The 18,777-nt window shown below is 49.0% G+C and overlaps 1 long non-coding RNA gene across 2 annotated transcripts in view; it reads right to left on the bottom strand.

The window, feature by feature from the left end:
* Positions 1–17,223, bottom strand: part of LOC131834433 (uncharacterized) — a 31,840-nt gene extending 14,617 nt beyond the window's left edge. The window contains exons 1-4 of one of the 2 annotated variants that reach the window (XR_009354871.1): positions 16,500–17,223; positions 15,698–15,891; positions 13,008–13,070; positions 10,342–10,477 (exon numbers count right to left, since the gene is read on the bottom strand). This is a non-coding gene — a long non-coding RNA (uncharacterized LOC131834433). Of the gene's footprint in view, positions 1–10,341; positions 10,478–11,793; positions 12,066–13,007; positions 13,071–15,697; positions 15,892–16,499 lie in introns of those variants that run through there. The other variant, XR_009354870.1, reaches the window with a different exon arrangement.
* Between the last annotated feature and the right edge of the window lie 1,554 nt (positions 17,224–18,777).

The following is an 18,777-nucleotide window of genomic DNA, read 5'->3' as shown; positions in this document are numbered from 1 at the left end:
TTTTTCTTTTTTAACGATTTTTTACTAGTTTATCTAATATATATATATTTTCTTTTTTATATTTTTCTTAGGTGTGTTCTTTTTTTAAATTCTTCTCTTTTTCTTCTTTTTTCTTCTTTTTTCTTTCTTTCTTTTTGAACCTCTTTTTATCCCCTTTCTCCCCCCTCACGATTTTGGATCTCTTCTAATTTGGTTAAAGCATATTTTCCTGGGGTTGTTGCCACCCTTTTAGTATTTTACTTGCCCCTTCATATACTCTTATCTGGACAAAATGACAAGACGGAAAAATTCAACACAAAAAAAAGAACAAGAGGCAGTGCCGAAGGCTAGGGACATAATCAATACAGACATTGGTAATACAGAATGACAATTCTCAAGGTTCTAGCCGTGCTCGAAAAAGGCATGGAAGATATTAGAGAAACCCTCTCGAGAGATATAAAAGCCCTCTCTGGAGAAATAAAAGAACTAAAATCTAACCAAGTTGAAATCAAAAAAGCTATTAATGAGGTGCAATCAAAAATGGAGGCTCTCACTGCTAGGATAAATGAGGCAGAAGAAAGAATTAGTGATATAGAAGACCAAATGACAGAGAATAAAGAAGCTGAGCAAAAGAGGGACAAACAGCTACTGGACCACGAGGGTAGAATTCGAGAGATAAATGACACCATAAGACGAAACAACATTAGAATAATTGGGATTCCAGAAGAAGAAGAAAGAGAGAGGGGAGCAGAAGGTATACTGGAGAGAATTATTGGGGAGAATTTCCCCAATATGGCAAAGGGAATGAGCATCAAAATTCAGGAGGTTCAGAGAACGCCCCTCAAATTCAATAAGAATAGGCCCACACCCTGTCACCTAATAGTATAATTTACTAGTCTCAGTGACAAAGAGAAAATCCTGAAAGCAGCCCGGGAAAAGAAGTCTGTAACATACAATGGTAAAAATATTAGATTGGCAGCTGACTTATCCACAGAGACCTGGCAGGTCAGAAAGAGCTGGCATGATATTTTCAGAGCACTAAACGAGAAAAACATGCAGCCCAGAATACTTTATCCAGCTAGGCTATCATTGAAAATAGAAGGAGAGATTAAAAGCTTCCAGGACAAACTAAAACTGAAAGAATTTGCAAACACCAACCAGCTCTACAGGAAATCTTGAAAGGGGTCCTCTAAGCAAAGAGAGAGCCTACAAGTGGTATATCAGAAAGGAACAGAGACCATATACAGTAACAGTCACCTTACAGGCAATACAATGGCCCTAAATTCATATCTCTCAATCGTTACCCTGAATGTTAATGGGCTAAATGCCCCTGTCAAAAGACACAGGGTATCAGAATGGATAAAAAAACAAAACCCATCTATATGTTGCCTCCAAGAAACTCATTTTAAGCCCGAAGACACCTCCAGATTTAAAGTGAGGGGGTGGAAAAGAATTTACCATGCTAATGGACATCAGAAGAAAGCAGGAGTGGCAATCCTTATATCAGATCAATTAGATTTTAAGCCAAAGACTATAATAAGAGATGAGGAAGGACACTATATCATACTCAAAGGGTGTGTCCAACAAGAAGATTTAACAATTTTAAATATCTATGCCCCCAACATGGGAGCAGCCAACTATATAAACCAATTAATAATAAAATCAAAGAAACACATCAACAATAATATAATAATAATAGGGGACTTTAACACTCCCCTCACTGAAATGGACAGATCATCCAAGCAAAAGATCAGCAAGTAAATCAAGGTCTTAAATGACACACTGGACCAGATGGACATCACAGATATATTCAGAACATTTCATCCCAAAGCAACAGAATACACATTCTTCTCTAGTGCACATGGAACATTCTCCAGAATAGATCACATCCTCGGTCCTAAATCAGGACTCAACCGGTATCAAAAGATTGGGATCATTCCCTGCATATTTTCAGACCACAATGCTCTAAAGCTAGAACTCAACCACAAAAGGAAGTTTGGAAAGAACCCAAATACATGGAGACTAAAAAGCATCCTTCTAAAGAATGAATGGGTCAACCAGGAAATTAAAGAAAAATTGAAAAAAATCATGGAAACAAATGATAATGAAAATACAACGGTTCAAAATCTGTGGGACACAACAAAGGCAGTCCTGAGAGGAAAATATATAGCGGTACAAGCCTTTCTCAAGAAACAAGAAAGGTCTCAGGTACACAACCTAACCCTACACCTAAAGGAGCTGGAGAAAGAACAAGAAAGAAACTCTAAGCCCAGCAGGAGAAGAGAAATCATAAAGATCAGAGCAGAAATCAATGAAATAGAAACCAAAAAAACAATAGAACAAATCAATGAAAGTAGGAGCTGGTTCTTTGAAAGAATTAATAAAATTGATAAACCCCTGGCCCGACATATCAAAAAGAAAAGAGAAAGGACCCAAATAAATAAAATCATGAATGAAAGAGGAGAGATCACAACTAACACCAAAGAAATGCAAACTATTATAAGAACATACTATGAGCAACTCTACGCCAATAAATTTGACAATCTGGAAGAAATGGATGCATTCCTAGAAACATATAAACTACCACAACTGAACCAGGAAGAAATAGAAAGCCTGAACAGACCCATAACCAGTAAGGAGATTGAAACAGTCATTAAAAATCTCCAAATAAACAAAAGCCCAGGGCCAACCAGCTTCCCGGGGGAATTCTACCAAACATTTAAAGAAGAACTAATTCCCATTCTCCTGAAACTGTTCCAAAAAATAGAAATGGAAGGAAAACTTCCAAACTCATTTTATGAGGCCAGCATCACCTTGATCCCAAAACCAGACAAGGATCCCACCAAATAAGAGAGCTATAGACCAATATCCTTGATGAACACAGATGCGAAAATACTCAACAAAATACTAGCCAATAGGATTCAACAGTACATTAAAAGGATTATTCACCACGACCAAGTGGGATTTATTCCAGGGCTGCAAGGTTGGTTCAACATCCGCAAATCAGTCAATGTGATACAACACATCAATAAAAGAAAGAACAAGAACCATATGATACTCTCAATAGATGCTGAAAAAGCATTTGACAAAGTACAGCATCCCTTCCTGATCAAAACTCTTCAAAGTGTAGGGATAGAGGGCACATACCTCAATATCATCAAAGCCATCTATGAAAAACCCACCGCAAATATCATTCTCAATGGAGAAAAACTGAAGGCTTTTCCGCTAAGGTCTGGAACACGGCAGGGATGTCCATTATCACCATTGCTATTCAACATAGTACTAGAGGTCCTAGCCTCAGCAATCAGACAACAAAAGGAAATTAAAGGCATCCAAATTGGCAAAGAAGAAGTCAAACTATCACTCCTCGCAGATGACATGATACTATATGTGGAAAACCCAAAAGACTCCACTCCAAAACTGCTAGAACTTATACAGGAATTCAATAAAGTGTCAGGATATAAAATCAATGCACAGAAATCAGTTGCATTTCTCTACACCAACAGCAAGACAGAAGAAAGAGAAATTAAGGAGTCAATCCCATTTACAATTGCACCCAAAACCATAAGATACCTAGGAATAAACCTAACCAAAGAGACACAGAATCTATACTCAGAAAACTATAAAGTACTCATGAAAGAAATTGAAGAAGACACAAAGAAATGGAAAAATGTTCCATGCTCCTGGATTGGAAGCATAAATATTGTGAAAATGTCTATGCTACCTAAAGCAATCTACACATTTAATGCAATTCCTATCAAAGTACCATCCATCTTTTTCAAAGAAATGGAACAAATAATTCTAAAATTTATATGGAACCAGAAAAGATCTCGAATAGCCAAAGTGATATTGAAAAAGAAAGCCAATGTTGGTGGCATCACAATTCCGGACTTCAAGCTCTATTACAAAGCTGTCATCATCAAGACAGCATGGTACTGGCACAAAAACAGACACATAGATCAATGGAACAGAATAGAGAGCCCATAAATAGACCCTCAACTCTATGGTCAACTAATCTTCGACAAAGCAGGAAAGAATGTCCAATGGAAAAAAGACAGCCTCTTCAATAAATGGTGCTGGGAAAATTGGACAGCCACATGCAGAAAAATGAAATTGGACCATTTCCTTACACCACACACAAAAACAGACTCAAAATGGATGAAGGACCTCAATGTGCAAAAGGAATCCATCAAAATCCTTGAGGAGAACACAGGCAGCAACCTCTTCGACCTCAGCCGCAGCAACATCTTCCTAGGAACAATGCCAAAGGCAAGGGAAGCAAGGCCAAAAATGAACTACTGGGATTTCATCAAGATCAAAAGCTTTTGCACAGCAAAGGAAACAGTTAACAAAATCAAAAGAGAACTGACAGAATGGGAGAAGATATTTGCAAACGACATATCAGATAAAGGACTAGTGTCCAGAATCTATAAAGAACTTAGCAAACTCAACACCCAAAGAACAAATAATCCAATCAAGAAATGGGCAGAGGACATGAACAGACATTTCTGCAAAGAAGACATCCAGGTGGCCAACAGACACATGAAAAAGTGCTCCATATCACTCGGCATCAGGGAAATACAAATCAAAAGCACAATGAGATATCACCTCACACCAGTCAGAATGGCTAAAATCAACAAGTCAGGAAATGAAAGATGCTGGCGAGGATGCGGAGAAAGGGGAACCCTCCTACACTGTTGGTGGGAATGCAAGCTGGTGCAGCCACTCTGGAAAACAGCATGGAGGTTCCTCAAAATGTTGAAAATAGAACTGCCCTATGACCCAGCAATTGCACTATTGGGTATTTACCCTAAAGATACAAAGGTAGTGATCCAAAGGGGCACGTGCACCTGAGTGTTTATAGCAGCAATGTCCACAATAGCCAAACTATGGAAAGAACCTAGATGTCCATCAACAGATGAATGGATCAAGAAGATGTGGTATATATACACAATGGAATACTATGCAGCCATCAAAAGAAATGAAATCTTACCATTTGTGACAACATGGATGGAACTAGAGCGTATCATGCTTAGCGAAATAAGTTAAGCAGAGAAAGACAACTATCATATGATCTCCCTGATATGAGGAAGTGGTGATGTAACATGGGGGCTTAAGTGGGTACGAGAAGAATAAATGAAACAAGATGGGATTGGGAGGGAAACAAACCATAAGTGACTCTTAATCTCACAAAACAAACTGAGGGTTGCTGGGGGGAGCGGGTTTGGGAGAAGGGGGTGGGATTATGGACATTGGGGAGGGTATGTGCTTTGGTGAGTGCTGTGAAGTGTGTAAACCTGGTGATTCACAGACCTGTACCCCTGGGGATAAAAATATATGTTTATAAAAATAAAAAATTAAAAAAAAAAAAGAAGAGAAAACCATTATTAAACACTCGCCAGGCACCAAACACGCTAGGCACTGTCACACGCTCTACTCATCACAAGGCTGCCAAACTCAGTGCAGAAACTGAGGCTGAGTAAGTCACCTAAGGTCATGCAGCACCAGAAACTGGATTCCAACCAGGTCTGACATCAAAGCCCACCCCAGCTTGCTGCAATGCTTCAGAACCTAAGCTTTGTGATGATCAATAAACTACATGCTTAACAATGTTTACACATCTGTGTTAGAATTCAGGGAACGGGGGCACCTGGGTGGCTCAGTGGGTTAAAGCCTCTGCCTTCGGCTCAGGTCGTGATCCCAGGGTTCTGGAATTGAGCCCCACATCGGGCTCTCTGCTCAGCCGGGAGCCTGATTCCCTCTCTCTCTCTCTGCCTGCCTCTCTGTCAGCTTGTGATCTCCATCTGTCAAATAAAAAAAATAATAATTTAAAAAAATTAAAAAAAAAAGAATTCAAGGAAAGGTTTTTTAAAATGACATACACAAGGGGAAAAAATAATGCAGGTTCTGGAGGCAGGCTGCCCAGGGTTCAAATCTTGGCTCCTCCACTTGCAAGCTGTGTGACCTTGGACTCCTTTAGCTCCCCTGTGCCCCATATTTCCATGCATTAAAATGGTAGCCATAACAGACCCTATCTCCTAAGGCAAATAAAGCATTTTGATTTTGTTGTTGTTTTAAGATTTTATTATTTATTTGACAGAGAGAGAGAGACAGGGTGAGAGGGAACACACACACGAGGAGTGTGAAAGGGAGAATCAGGCTACCCACTGAGCAGGAAGCCTGGTGAGGATTAGATCCCAGCACCCTGGGAGAATAACCTCAGCTGAACAACTGAGCCACCCAGGTGCCCACAAATAAAACATTGAGAATCATTCCTGGCAGGAGTTAAACCTCAGAAGATGTGGGCTGGTGTTACTTCTTGCTGGGCACTAGATAGGGTCAGCAGCCTCTGGCCCACTGTTTTAGCAACTCATTTGCATAAAAAAAGCCCAGGCTCAGCCACTTTGTGCTTACCCTATGGTTTCTTCCTGTCACTAACATCTCTCCTCACTCCTACTCTGTGGCACTAAGCTCTGGGCCTCAACTTCCCATCTGTCAAATGAGGTGAGGAGCCCAGCTGATCTATCTGAGGTCCTTCCAGCTGGGCAACCTAGGATTCTTGGTAACTCAGGGCCCAGAAATTTCAGAACCATCCTAACACAAACATTACCAGATGACACCCACTCATTTTCCTCAAATCTTCTCTTCCGTATTATGTATAAATGCTTATTTTCATGGCAAATCTTCTCCAAGATCCCAGAGCTCCACGAGCACCCAGAATAGGCTGGGCAGGCATCCCAAGTGCTGAGGCTGGGGACATGATGGTCAGAAGCTCTGACCCCCAGGGGAGACGGATTCCAAATCAAGCTGCTCTGATAAACAGGTCCTCCCTGTTAGAGAGGATTTCAACAGAGCACAGTTAAGAGGAAGTGCAGGCATGAAACTCAGAACTTGGCCCACTGGACAGAGGGCAGTAGGACAGTGGGCCCGAGGGGTGACAGAGGGATGGAGAGGAACGGCACGATCAACAGAGGCCAGCCAAGGCAGCACTGATGCTCAATGTGAGAGGGTGGGCTGGGGACACACTGTGAAAATGGTTTCATAGGCAGGAAGCAAGCCCAGCTCAGCACAAAGCAAAGTCCTGAGCAGGAACCTTCTGGGACCAGGTTGGACACTAAGGTGAGCTGAAAATGTCTGTGGGACCCAGTGCAGTCTGAATCTCACCCATGCCTCTCACAGGCTGGGTGACCCCGGACCAGTTATGCTACATCCTTTAATGTTTCCTAAAGGGTATATTCACTCCATAACCCTGAGCCATGTTCTCATTTCGGTGAGTGTGGGAGGCCGCAATAAGGCTTGAGACGAGAACCAAACCAGACCCTGACTTGTGCCTCCTTTAAAGTCCAAATAACCTAACAAAAGGTTTAGGATGGGAAAAGTTGAGTAGCACTGAGAAAGGGTCTGTGCTATGTGTTGTACGCTCGACTACATGACTTCCCACACGCTTGCTAAACAAATGAGAACAATTCGGTTGGGCTAACAATTTGGTTGCTGGTCCTTGCTGCCTTAGTACAGCCCATAAATTACTTTCAGGTTTGCTGTATTTGTACTGACATCAGCCATTTGGTGTCATGAGGAACCGTGGTTGCTTAACTAGACACAGATGTAATGTCACTACATATATGGCTTCAATGCTTTGAATAAACTTAGCACTGTTGGACATCCTCCTCAGTGTTCCTCCTGCACATCTCTTTGCTTCTCGAGTTCTTTTCTTCATCCTCTTACCCTCATGTTCCTGGTTGATTTGTTGCACCAGCCACGACAGGTGAGGATCCAATGGTGCCCACAATCTACAGGGATCCAATATATACAACTAGGACAGCCTGGAGGTGGGTGGGCAATGCAGGCTGGACAGGGAGTTAAGAAGGAGTCAGGAAGAAGTCATTCCCACACTGGAGGCATGGGTTGGTACTGACCAGAGACACTGGGCAAGAGACAGTGTCCTAAGACTGCTGTAAGACTAGCTGGGTCCAGGCAAAGCACCTAACAGTGTGTAGATGTAACCCATCTATAAATGGGGGGCGGGAGGTGGTGGTTGCAGCTGGTTGAGCATCTGACTCTTTGTTTTGGCACAGGTCCATTCACCTGGCCCATTCACCTGTGCCTGCATGTGTTCTGTGGTGTGCTCTTTATCTCTCTCTCTCAAATAAATAAATCTAAAAAAAAAAAGGAAGTCAGGAAGGATCAGGAGACCTGCTGTTAAGGTCCCAAAGACTCCACCCTCCTCAACTAGCCTCCGGAAATAAAGTAAGTGGATGCCCAGGAGCCTCCTGGACACAAAACTTTTCAAAGCAAAGCTTTCAATTTCATACTGGAGAAAAGGGTGCTGTGCAAATTCAAGACAATAAAGCCAGCCAGGGTGGGGTGGGGGGTGAAGGTGGGTTTGGACGGGGTTGGCCCTGTAGGGCTCTGGCCACTGAATGCACACTGCTCAAGCCAGGAGCCTGGAGTCTGTGCAGCCAGTGCTTCCTGAGGCTTCCACATCATGGCCTCGCCCTGAAGTTTCCTCCTGGAAGCTCCTTACCCAGGGAGGCCACCTGTGAGCACCCCCACACACACACCCCAGCTTCTGCCCCTCCATCCAGCTGGAGGGAAGGATCCCCAAGCCTGCTCTCTCTGGTCTCTCCTGCACAGAGAGGAGTATGTGCCCCAGAAATGAGGGTCCCTGAGGATATCTGAATCCCTGGCCCAAATACAGCTGGCTTGAGAATGTAGTGTTTCTGCCCTCTAGGCACAGCAGTTCCTAGAGGAAACAGGGTAGGGAGCTCCAAGGTGGAGGGGAGTCCTGGGAGTCTGGGATCACAGATGCCAGTGGCCCCCTAGTGGAAGGGTTTCAGTGACTCCAGAGGTGAGAGGGGCCAGGGGTCAGGCCTGGAGGTGGACAAGGACCTGTGGGGTAGGGGGCCGGAGATGGAAGTGATCCCAGGGTGGTCGCAGCCCCAAAGTAGAGGTGTGGGGGTGGGGGTGGGGGGAAGGGGTCCATGGGCCAGAAAGAAATGGTATCCTGGGGCTCCTGGGTAAAAGGCACTTGAGGTGGAGGGGGCCCAGTGGGGCCCAGGCTACACGGGCAGAGCCAGCTCTTCTCGGGCTGGGGAGCCCGGCGATTCTGAGGGACAAAATTTTCCATCAAGTTCTGGAAAAGAAGCCTGTCAGCACAGGCGTCTCTCCGGGGGTCAGACGAGCCCAGTGGTGCTGGGCCCCTTAATGTCAGTAGGGCCCCACGGGTTCCCTGGATACCGAGAAGTGGAGCGAGGGCTGTGGGGCAAGGGCTGGGGGGTGTAGGAGCACCAGGCCACCAGGAACCTGTCCACCAGGCCCCCCTCCCGCTCCCGTGGACGAAGCAGCAGGTGGCAGCGGGCAGGAGGGCCCCAGCCTCCCTCTCTCCCTAGCGCCCCTACCCCTCCCCAGCCCCTCAGTACCTGAATCAGCGGGGCTCCGATGCAATCCCCTGCGCCCTGCCCGGCCAGCCCAGAACCCCTGCCTCCCCGGGAGGTGCTACTTGCGCAGTGAGTTCGCTGGGCCCACAGAAGGCAGTGGGTGGGGCAGGCAGGTGCGGGCGCGCTGCGGCGGGTGGGGGGAGGCAAACAGCGGTGCACGCCTCTGCAGGCCTGCGCGCCCTCGCCCAGCCTCCTGTTCTGTCCTGTCCTGTGAGGGGGCTGGCTGTGCCCCCTGCCGGCTCCCGCCGCTCTTCTGCCCGGCTGACTCCAGGACCCCAATCCCCCGCCCAGTCCCGGCCTCCCTGCCCCTGCTTGAGCTCCAGGCTAAGCCCGCTGCCACTCCTGGGCGGCCAAGCTGTGGCCCTGGTGCGGTGTGGCCGGCCCTCGTCTCTCCCCAGGGCACAGTGGAGCCTCTAGGGAAGGCCTGAGGGGATCTTCCGTCTGCTCAGCCCCAGTGGACACTCTCCAGGGGCCTCTCTACCTGGTGGGCTCCACCCATGGCCATCTTGGAACCCCCGGAACCCCCTTCAGAGACCAGGTGAAGCCCTCCTTGGGGAATCCAGGCTCCTGGGGCCAAAGCGAGTTGATCTTCTGTACTGCTGTGTTTGTTCCCTGACCTGGCATGGATTGACAGTCGCTGAATTGATCTATTCTGGGGTCATCAAGGGCAGAGGAAAGAGTTCAGGGCTGGGACCCCCAGGCCTGGGGTCCACACAAGGCTTGGAGCCCTCTTGGCTGTCCCTGGCAGAATGACCAAAGAGGAACCGTCAGAAACATGGATCTGCCTTGAACTGGCAGAGCATTCAGGGACAGGAAGGGGAATGTCTCCTTCGCAGAGTATATGGAAGCCTGCAGTGGAAGATGGATTTGTCTGAGCCATGGTCATTAGTGTTGGGGCAAGGAACCCCTGGCTTGCTTCTCCTACCTGCATCCTAGGTCTAAGGGTGCCTGGGTGGCTCCCTCAGTGCAGCATCTGTCCAGGGTCCTGGGATCCAGCCCTGCATCTGGCTCCCTGCTCAGTGCAGATACTGCTTCTTGTTCATCCTCTCCCTCTACTTGTGCTGTCAAATAAAATTAAAAAAAAAAGTTAAGAGGGGGGACAAAATGGCGCGGAAGTAGGAGGAGGCATCTTTTCAACTCATACCCCAAAATGAGCTGATTACCTACCAATCACCCATGAACTCCAATCACCCATGAAATCAGCCTGAGAACAGAATTATACACATCTGGATCTTTACAGGGGGAGAAGATGCCAGTGGGCAGGTAAAGTGGAGTGGGAACTGGGAACTGATATCAGAAGATAAACAAAAGGGGGAGGAAGCTACCAGAGGCGACCAGTTGGAAAGTAATACCCCAATAAAAGCGAGAGTGCCCTGCATCTGGGGACCAGCATTAACTCAAAGACTGGTTGAAAGCACTCCAAAAGAGCAAAGGATCTCGGGGGAAATTGTGGGAATCAGGGCAGCTAGGGACAGGGGCTTAAGTCCCCGGTCCCAGGACAGCCTCCCATGGCGCTGAGGCAGAGAGAGTGCAGTGGAGAAACCAGCTCTTGGTCCCTAAGCTGCCAGCGTGCAGAGAATGCATGGGGTCCTTCTGCGTGGGGTCCATTTCCTGTGAGGGGATGGGAGCCATGCCAGGGGGCAGAATGCGAGAGTCCTGCTATAGAGCCTGAGATACTCCCCTGAGAGAGGTATAAAGGCCCAGCAGGTGCCCTTTGATACGCGCCCTTGTTTCAGAGCCTGCACCAAACTCCCCCCAGAGAGGTGCGCAAAGGCCCAGCCTGCTGCTCTCAGACCTGTGCCCTGTTCTCAGAGCCTGAGACCCGCGCGCGAACCTCTGCCTCCCCTGAAATTGGTGCGTGCAAGCTGGGCGCTCTTAGACCCAGAAAGACCAGGCACTCCCAGCCAGGGCCAGCGGGAAAATCTCAGTGTGCGATTGCGGCTTGGAACCTCTCTAGCGGTCTGGAGGTGCCCAAAGCTGCTGCTGCCGTGGTTTTGGGTACAAGCAAAAGATCCTCCATCCCCAGGGACAGCGACTTGGAACCTGCTCTGCCAGCGGCCAAGGGGGAACTTATTTGGGCTCTGCAGCCAGACTGAGGCTTCTCTCTGAGAGGGAGATCAGGGTGTGGTTTGTTTTCCTCTAAAACTACAAAAACCATCAAAAGCGGTCAAAGTGAGAAAAAAAAAAAAGTGAACAAACAAAAAACTGCCAGAGAACAAAAGCCTGAAAAAAAAAAAAAGTTTCCTCAGAGCCCTACCCTTGAGGGGGGTAGGAGGACTTAAGTCAGGGAACATCATTTACTGAAAACCCACGTGGCAGCCCCTTCCCCAGAAAACAAACCAAGAAAGAAAAAAAAAGAGAGAGAAAAAAAAAGGACTACAAGAGAACCACCACTACTTCATAGGAAAACTTTTATTTTTCATTCATTCCCACTATTTTGGTTCATTTTTTTAATATATAGGTAATTTTTTTAACCCCAGCAGGATGGTGGAAGGGGTACATGGCTGAGTGCCTCCTGTGTCTGACCCTGTGTGATGCCACCCGGTGCCTGCAGCTGCCCTCTGGAAGGTGTTGCTTTAGCAGCAGAGCCGGAGGGCACCAAGCATGTGTCTGTCTCCAAAGTCCTGGGCACCACATCACAATGCCTTCCTGAGAAGCAGAATCAAGGACAGTTGCTGATCTTCATCCCTTCCCACCAAAGGTATCTCATACACCATCTTTGGAAGTTGGAGCCAGGGGGCGCCTGGGTGGCTCAGTCGCTTAAGTGTCTGCCTTCAGCTCAGGTCATGATCCCAGGGTCCTGGGATCGAGTCCCACACATTTGCCTCCCTGCTCAGCGGGGAGCCTGCTTCTCCTTCTCCCTCTGCCATTCCCCCCACTTGTGCTTTCTGGCTCTCTGTGTGTCAAATAAATGAATAAAATCTTTTTAAAAAGTTTGGGCCATACTCTTTGGCCATTCTACTTTCCCTGGGGTAATCTGCCACCTCCCTGAATTTATCTGCATCTTTCCCAAAATCTACTTATCTTCCAGCCTTCTTGACCATAATGAGTCTATAAATTTTCAATAGACAGTGTGAACTTACACTTGCTAATATTTGCATAACATGCACCTCTTTCGATCTCAAAGAAAAGCTTCACACCGCAATGGTCTCTAATCTCCAATTAGGTTCTTTTCCGGGATCCCACTGGAATTCTACGCACCTGTCCCCTAAGATGCCATAAATTGTGGTCCAGTTTCCCAGCCAGCCAAGGAAAGCACATGGGAAATCTTCCTGAAGTATGAGTAAGAGCCAACGAAAGGGAACATATTTATCTGCCTCGAATGCTGGGACCTGAGGAAAGCAAGTTTCATTACAGACAAATCAGGAAGGAGGTGCAGATTGCTTTTTATGTCACTCTGGAGTGGAGGTCTGCTCACTCACAGAAGCTCAGAATCTTCACAAAGGACAATGCCCCCCACCCCCAAAGTCAGCTGGGGATTCTCAGGAAAACTTTAATTGAAGGTATTACGGATTCTCCAACTTCCCAAAATGCAGGAGGAACATCTACAAGCAAGACTGTCACCACTTTTAGACCATTACAATTATTTACCTTTTTTCTTCCTAGAAAATCATCCTCTGTCCCAATCCATGATCTTCTTTTTGTAACAGTTTCCTAAGGAAGGAAACAGGTGTCCTCCCATTCCAGTTCCATCCAAAATAATAAATAAAAGTCTTTAAAATTAAAAAAAAATTGTGATTTGTTGAGACAGAGCACATAAGCAGAGGGACAAGCAGACTCTCCCACTGAGCAGGAAGCCCGATTTTGGGCTCGATCCCAGGACCCTGAGACCATGACCTGAACCGAAGGCAGATGCTTAACCAACTGAGGCACCCAGGAAGCCCCAAAATAATTCAATTTTTAATCACTTTGCCATAGACAGTTTTGGGTGGCTTTGAAACACCAGAATCTCATTGACTTATCAGTGTCCTCTTCACCATCTCAGAAAAGGACTGGGTGCCTCTCAGAGGCCTCTCTCCCCTCCTGACCCAGGTCCCACCCAAAGGTCCTTCACATTAGAGTATGAGGAACCGAGGGGCTGCCGGGAAGCGGGATGGGGTGTGGAAGCACCCTGGGGTGGGGTGGGGGGCTCTGGGGCCCTCCCACGCACAACCAGAACCCAGGGAGGAGAGGGAAGGGGGAGAGGGAGAGGGTACCTCCACTCCTATCTGATGGCTGCACTTCTGGAGCACCTGATCCAGGAAGCTAAATGCATGGACAGAACAGAAGGAAGATTCTGGGAAGACTGGAAGACTAGAAGAGCCGTAGGTGGACTAGTCTCAACCTGAACCACAGAAACACCTCTGCCTCCCTGCCCTCCTCCCCTCGGCTGGGCACCAGGTGCCTCCCTACTGTGTGCTCTCCAGATGCAGATCCAAGCTCAGGGGTGCCCAGTGCCGATGCCTCTCTCCGGCGCAGGGACTCTAGGGCATCAGCGGGGCTCCCAGACAGCACCTGTAATTTCTAATTTAAAACCAAAACCCAAATCCCCAACCAGCCCAAGCCAGCACAAGCAATACATATTTATGCGTAAGACACCTCTGCATACATACACATTCACTTATCTACACACACACACACACACACACACACGCTTTTGCAGCAGAAGGCAGGCAGGAAACCGGTTCCCTAAGTCCTTTGCTTTCCTCATCTGCTTCTAGCACCAACAGCCATTTCTGCTACGGATTTTCCTATTCGAGGGTTGATCATAGATCCAAATGCCACCGTCCTGTTTGCCACCCTTTCCTACCCCACTGGCCCGCTGACGTCTGTCAGTGAACCAGGGAACAAAGGTGGAAGACAGGCCCAAGCTGCCTTCCTTGAAAGTGGGGTTGTATTTGACACTTTAATAAACCTCAGAGCCTGAGCCTCTCTGCTCTCAGAGTGGCCAGGGTGCAGCTCTCACTCTTAACAAACCCGTCCATCTCTCTCCCCCCACCGTGGGGCACAAGGGTTTTCTCTGCCCGGCATCTATTTCCAGGCCCCATAAATCATATCCCATTGTTCCAGGCCATCTGAACTCATGCTTAATAAACCATCCACCTCACCCTTCCGCCACCACCCTGAATTTCCCACAGGGAAAGACTGTTTCAAGAAGAAAAGGAAATTCTTCATTAGGGCTGGATTTTAAAAGCAAGCTTCCACAAAAAACTGGAAAACAAAATTGGGTATAAATACCATCCAATAACCACTAAATGTCTTTGGTCAAAGCGCCTGTCTGCCTGTGATTCTCGGGTCCAGGTGTGAGCTCAGTGCACATCTAAAGGAAGCAGAATTTGAACTTGATGCTAAATGACAAATGATCCTGAACTTCATGACCATTTAAGTGCCGCAGGGGCTAGATTAAAATGCTCTGATGCAGAATTTCTCCCAAGTATAGGTTACTGAGAAACATAATATTGCTTGAAAATGTATTTAGGTGCGTTCATCCTTCTCACACCAACACTCATGGCTCTTAGTCATAACCAGGCTTAAGCTAACACGATTCCCCTATTTTCCCCGGAGAGGGAGGGAAACAAGAGGACATGTCTCTCATGTGCCAAGATCAAAAACTGGATCACAGCACTCACAGCATCAAGTCTGCCAAACCAGAGCTCTGGGTACGTACAATTCTTAAAGAGCTAATTGAATGGAAAACAGCCATCTGGGGCTGGAAACCCTTATGACATTCTGGGAAATGTATGGAGTTTAAAAGGATTATGCAGGGTGATGTGACTTTGAAAATTCCCAAACTCTGAACTGAAGCCTAAATGAGAATATGTTAAATTCACCCATTCCAAAACACGGCACAGTTGACTCGGACACTACGAGCCCAAGCTGTAGCTCAGGGTGTCCACACTGCAGCCTGCTGTGGGAGGTCTGGAGACCACTCCCTGCTGAGAGAGTACAGCCAACCCAATCAGCCTACCAGCAGGCTGTGGCACAAGGTCCAGATCCAAGCCCAGGCACCAGCTAGGGTTCCCTTTGGCCTGCCCTCCTATGGTTGAACAACAATCATGGAGAGCCACAGGGAGAGCGGCATTGGGTCCAGTATGGCCACTCCCTGGTCCTCCACAACACTGGTTGCACACTCTTCCACACACGAAAATGGTGTGCAGAAACAAGGGCCTGCCGCAGTAGGCTGTTGAGCAAGGAACAGAGAGCATCAGGGGACAGGTGGGACTGCTGGCTGGTCTCCACCTCTCCCAGAGGGCAGAGACCGCAGAGCTTCTGCAGGCTAAGCAGAGACGTTTCAGAATTACCTTCCCAAAAAGAAGGCAGTAAAGGAGGACTTCAAGCAGCCACAACTGCCAGCAGGCCTGCGACCTCCAGATATCAGGGGCTTGACCATGACCGTGTCGGTAAGCAGAACACACAAATGCCTTCCGGAGTGAGAGCAGACAGCTTAACGCTGCTAACTTGTCCTCTCACTCTTCTCTGCTCTGAGCAAGTGATCCTGAAAGGCATGGACAAAGTTGGTCAGATTCACTGGAGAAAACAAGAGCCAGTGAAGACGTCCCGGCTTGCACTGGGCCTCCCTCCAAAGGCTGGCTGCCCCACCCCTGGCACCTCGGTAAGGCTGCTCTGGGGCCATCCACACAAAACGATTTACGCACCCCCCACCCGCAACACACACACACAGACACAGACACAGACACACACAGACACACACACACACACACACACACACACACACAAGCTGCATCGGGCTTTAGGAACCTAACTCAAACGCACCCCTAATGAGCAACCCCACAGGTGTGACTGGGTTGGACACTCCCAGCAAGGGAGGGAAGGCCCCCCCTGGGTCCTTGCCAGCGGCAGGGTGCCGCCTGGGCCTCCGCCTCATCCTCTCCATCGGCGGGGAAGTCGGAGCGGCCCCCACCAACCACCACCACGCAACCAGATTGATTCTGGCACTTCAAATCCCCCCTGCCGCGCGGCCCCATCTGTGTGCTGACGCGAAAAGCCTCACTCGAGCAGCCGGCCCGCGGAGCGTCTGGAGTTCTCCCGGCCTTGAGCTCACGCCTCCCCGGGCCGCCCCCGCCCCCGCGGGCCGCGCCTTACCGCCAGTGTCCTCGAAGCGCGGGGGCGGGCGGTCCCGCAGCGTGGCACTCTAACCCGCGCTGGCCTCGTCCTCGTCGGACTCCTGCGGGCGCCAGGAGGCGGCGGGGGACCGGGGCGCTCGAGTTCGTCGTCCGAGGAGGCGGCCGAGGAGGAGCGCGAGGCGGCGGACGTGCTGTAGAAGGGGTTCCCGCCGCTGTCCGGGCCAGACTCGCCAAACACGTCGTCCCAGATGTGCAGGCTCTCGTAGCGCGCGCCGACCGCCTAGAACAGCGCCGGCGCCCTCCTCCGCGCGCCCCCGCCGACCTCGGCCAAGGCCCCGGCCGCCGCCCGCGCGCCCGCCCCCCACAGCGCCTCCCAGCCGCACGCGCCGGGCCCGGGCCCGCGCCAAGGCCCGCCGCCCCCCACCAGCGCAGTCCGCAGCACAGCGCCCGCCTCCCCGCGCCCGGCCGGCCCGCCGTCTTGGCTGCCTCGGGCCCAGCGCCCGAGGAAGCGCCCTCGGAGCTCGGGCGCCGCAGGCTGCAGGCCGCGGCGGGACGCAGGGCGCGCGGGCGGGAGGCAGGGGCTGCGGCCGGGCCCAGTCGCCGCCGCTACCGCCGCCGCTCCTGTAGCCACTACCGCAGCCGCTGTGTCTCCTCGGCGCCCGCTGCGTCCCCGCGCGCCCTCCCGCGGCACCCCGCGCTCCCTGGCCGACCTTCCCGGGCGCGAGCCGCCAGAGACCGACCCCGCCTCCTCGCTCCTCCGGCCCGCCGGCCAATGGGGAGCAGGGTGGGGCGGGGCCGGCGCGAGGCACGCCCCACGCCCCTCGGCCGAGCGGGGCTAGGAGAGTGGCGGCGGCAAGGGGAGTCGGCGCCGGCAGCGGCGGGGAGCTGTCCGCCCCGGTGGTTCTTAACCAGGTGCTGCGTAAATTCCAGGTAGGCGCCGGGCCCGAGGGTCATGATTCCCGCGGTTGCTGCGGCTGCTGCTGCTTCTGTGCTCCACAGCTGGCTGTACTTTGAGCTCTTGCAAGCACAGGGGCTATCTGGCTTCCGGGAGCCTTGCTCTAATAAGAAGCCCGCCTCGCCGGTTCATTCCTGGGGTCAGGTGGTGACTCAGTCTCGCTTCAATACCCCTGTAATTTGAGGGGGTTAACATCCGATCTTAGTCATTCCTCCCGTCTTTGACCTTTGACATCTTTAAACTCAAAATATTCATTACCTTCCAAATATTAATTACTCTAACACCACCATTGCAACATCTTCACCCATACATTTGACACACTTGTCTGTTAAAATACGGCACAATCACCCAGGCTTCAGTGTTCTGATAAACAATAGATCAGAAAGGTTTTATCCATCCCTCTGCCTTGGCCAGGAGTGCGTGGCACTCATTCCGTTGATGATGTTACACATGATCAGGCGTTTCTTGCTCCTCTCTCCCTCCCACAATAATGCAATAAGTCACAATGATGGTAATTGGGCCATAAAGTCACTTGCACTCTGAAATAAAATAAATCCACAGAGATGTGAAGGGCTTGCAAAACCTACTGGGTATTAACTAAATAAGGATTACACGAAAGGGAAAGGCATATTGCTATTTCATGCATAAAGGATGCAGATGCATAAAGGGTGAAGATGTTGGGACCACCAGCTATGGTCAGTTCTAACAGCAGGTGAGCAGCTTCTGCTCTCGCCCTCCCCTCGCAAGCCCCTGTTTCCTCCTCCCAAACCAGAGTCTCTATACCAGCATGAATTCCTGATCATCACTGAAAGATGATATATAAAAAGGAAAGGATTCACATGACATTGCTTTGTATATGAATTGGCTGATATACGTGAAATTGTTTGCAAAGCATTTCAACTCCGTTGGAAGAATTGTGTCACAGAAAAGAACTGGTTTCCAGCACTTCTCTATACTGTGTTAACCAGGGAAAGATTCTGAAGAGAGTTCATACAGGTAATCAGACTTAAAAAGGTCAATGACACATAGATTGAAGACGAAAAGTAAGACTGCGTAGCTCAAGTTCAAATTCTGCAATTAGGAATTCTGTAATACTCCTGTAAAATTTAATGATATATATTTTAAAAAATAATTGAAAGGGATCAAAACACTGAAATACATAGGCAAGAACTCCTTCTCTTCTCCAGGCAGCCAATGAAAAAGTCAGCAGCTAAAGTGAGTGTGTATTTTTAAAACAGTGGCTTGCTTTGCTACCCAGAGGAAGCAGGAAGTAGAGCAGTAACAGTTACAAGGATGGACACAGTCTTCCATTGTCCCAAATCTGCATTTGTATGGTGCTAAT

The sequence above is a fragment of the Mustela lutreola genome, chromosome 6 (genome assembly GCF_030435805.1).
Source record: "Mustela lutreola isolate mMusLut2 chromosome 6, mMusLut2.pri, whole genome shotgun sequence".
Lineage (NCBI taxonomy): Eukaryota > Metazoa > Chordata > Mammalia > Carnivora > Mustelidae > Mustela > Mustela lutreola.
Note: the sequence above shows the minus strand (reverse complement) of the source record. Positions and strands in the feature narration are given on the sequence as shown.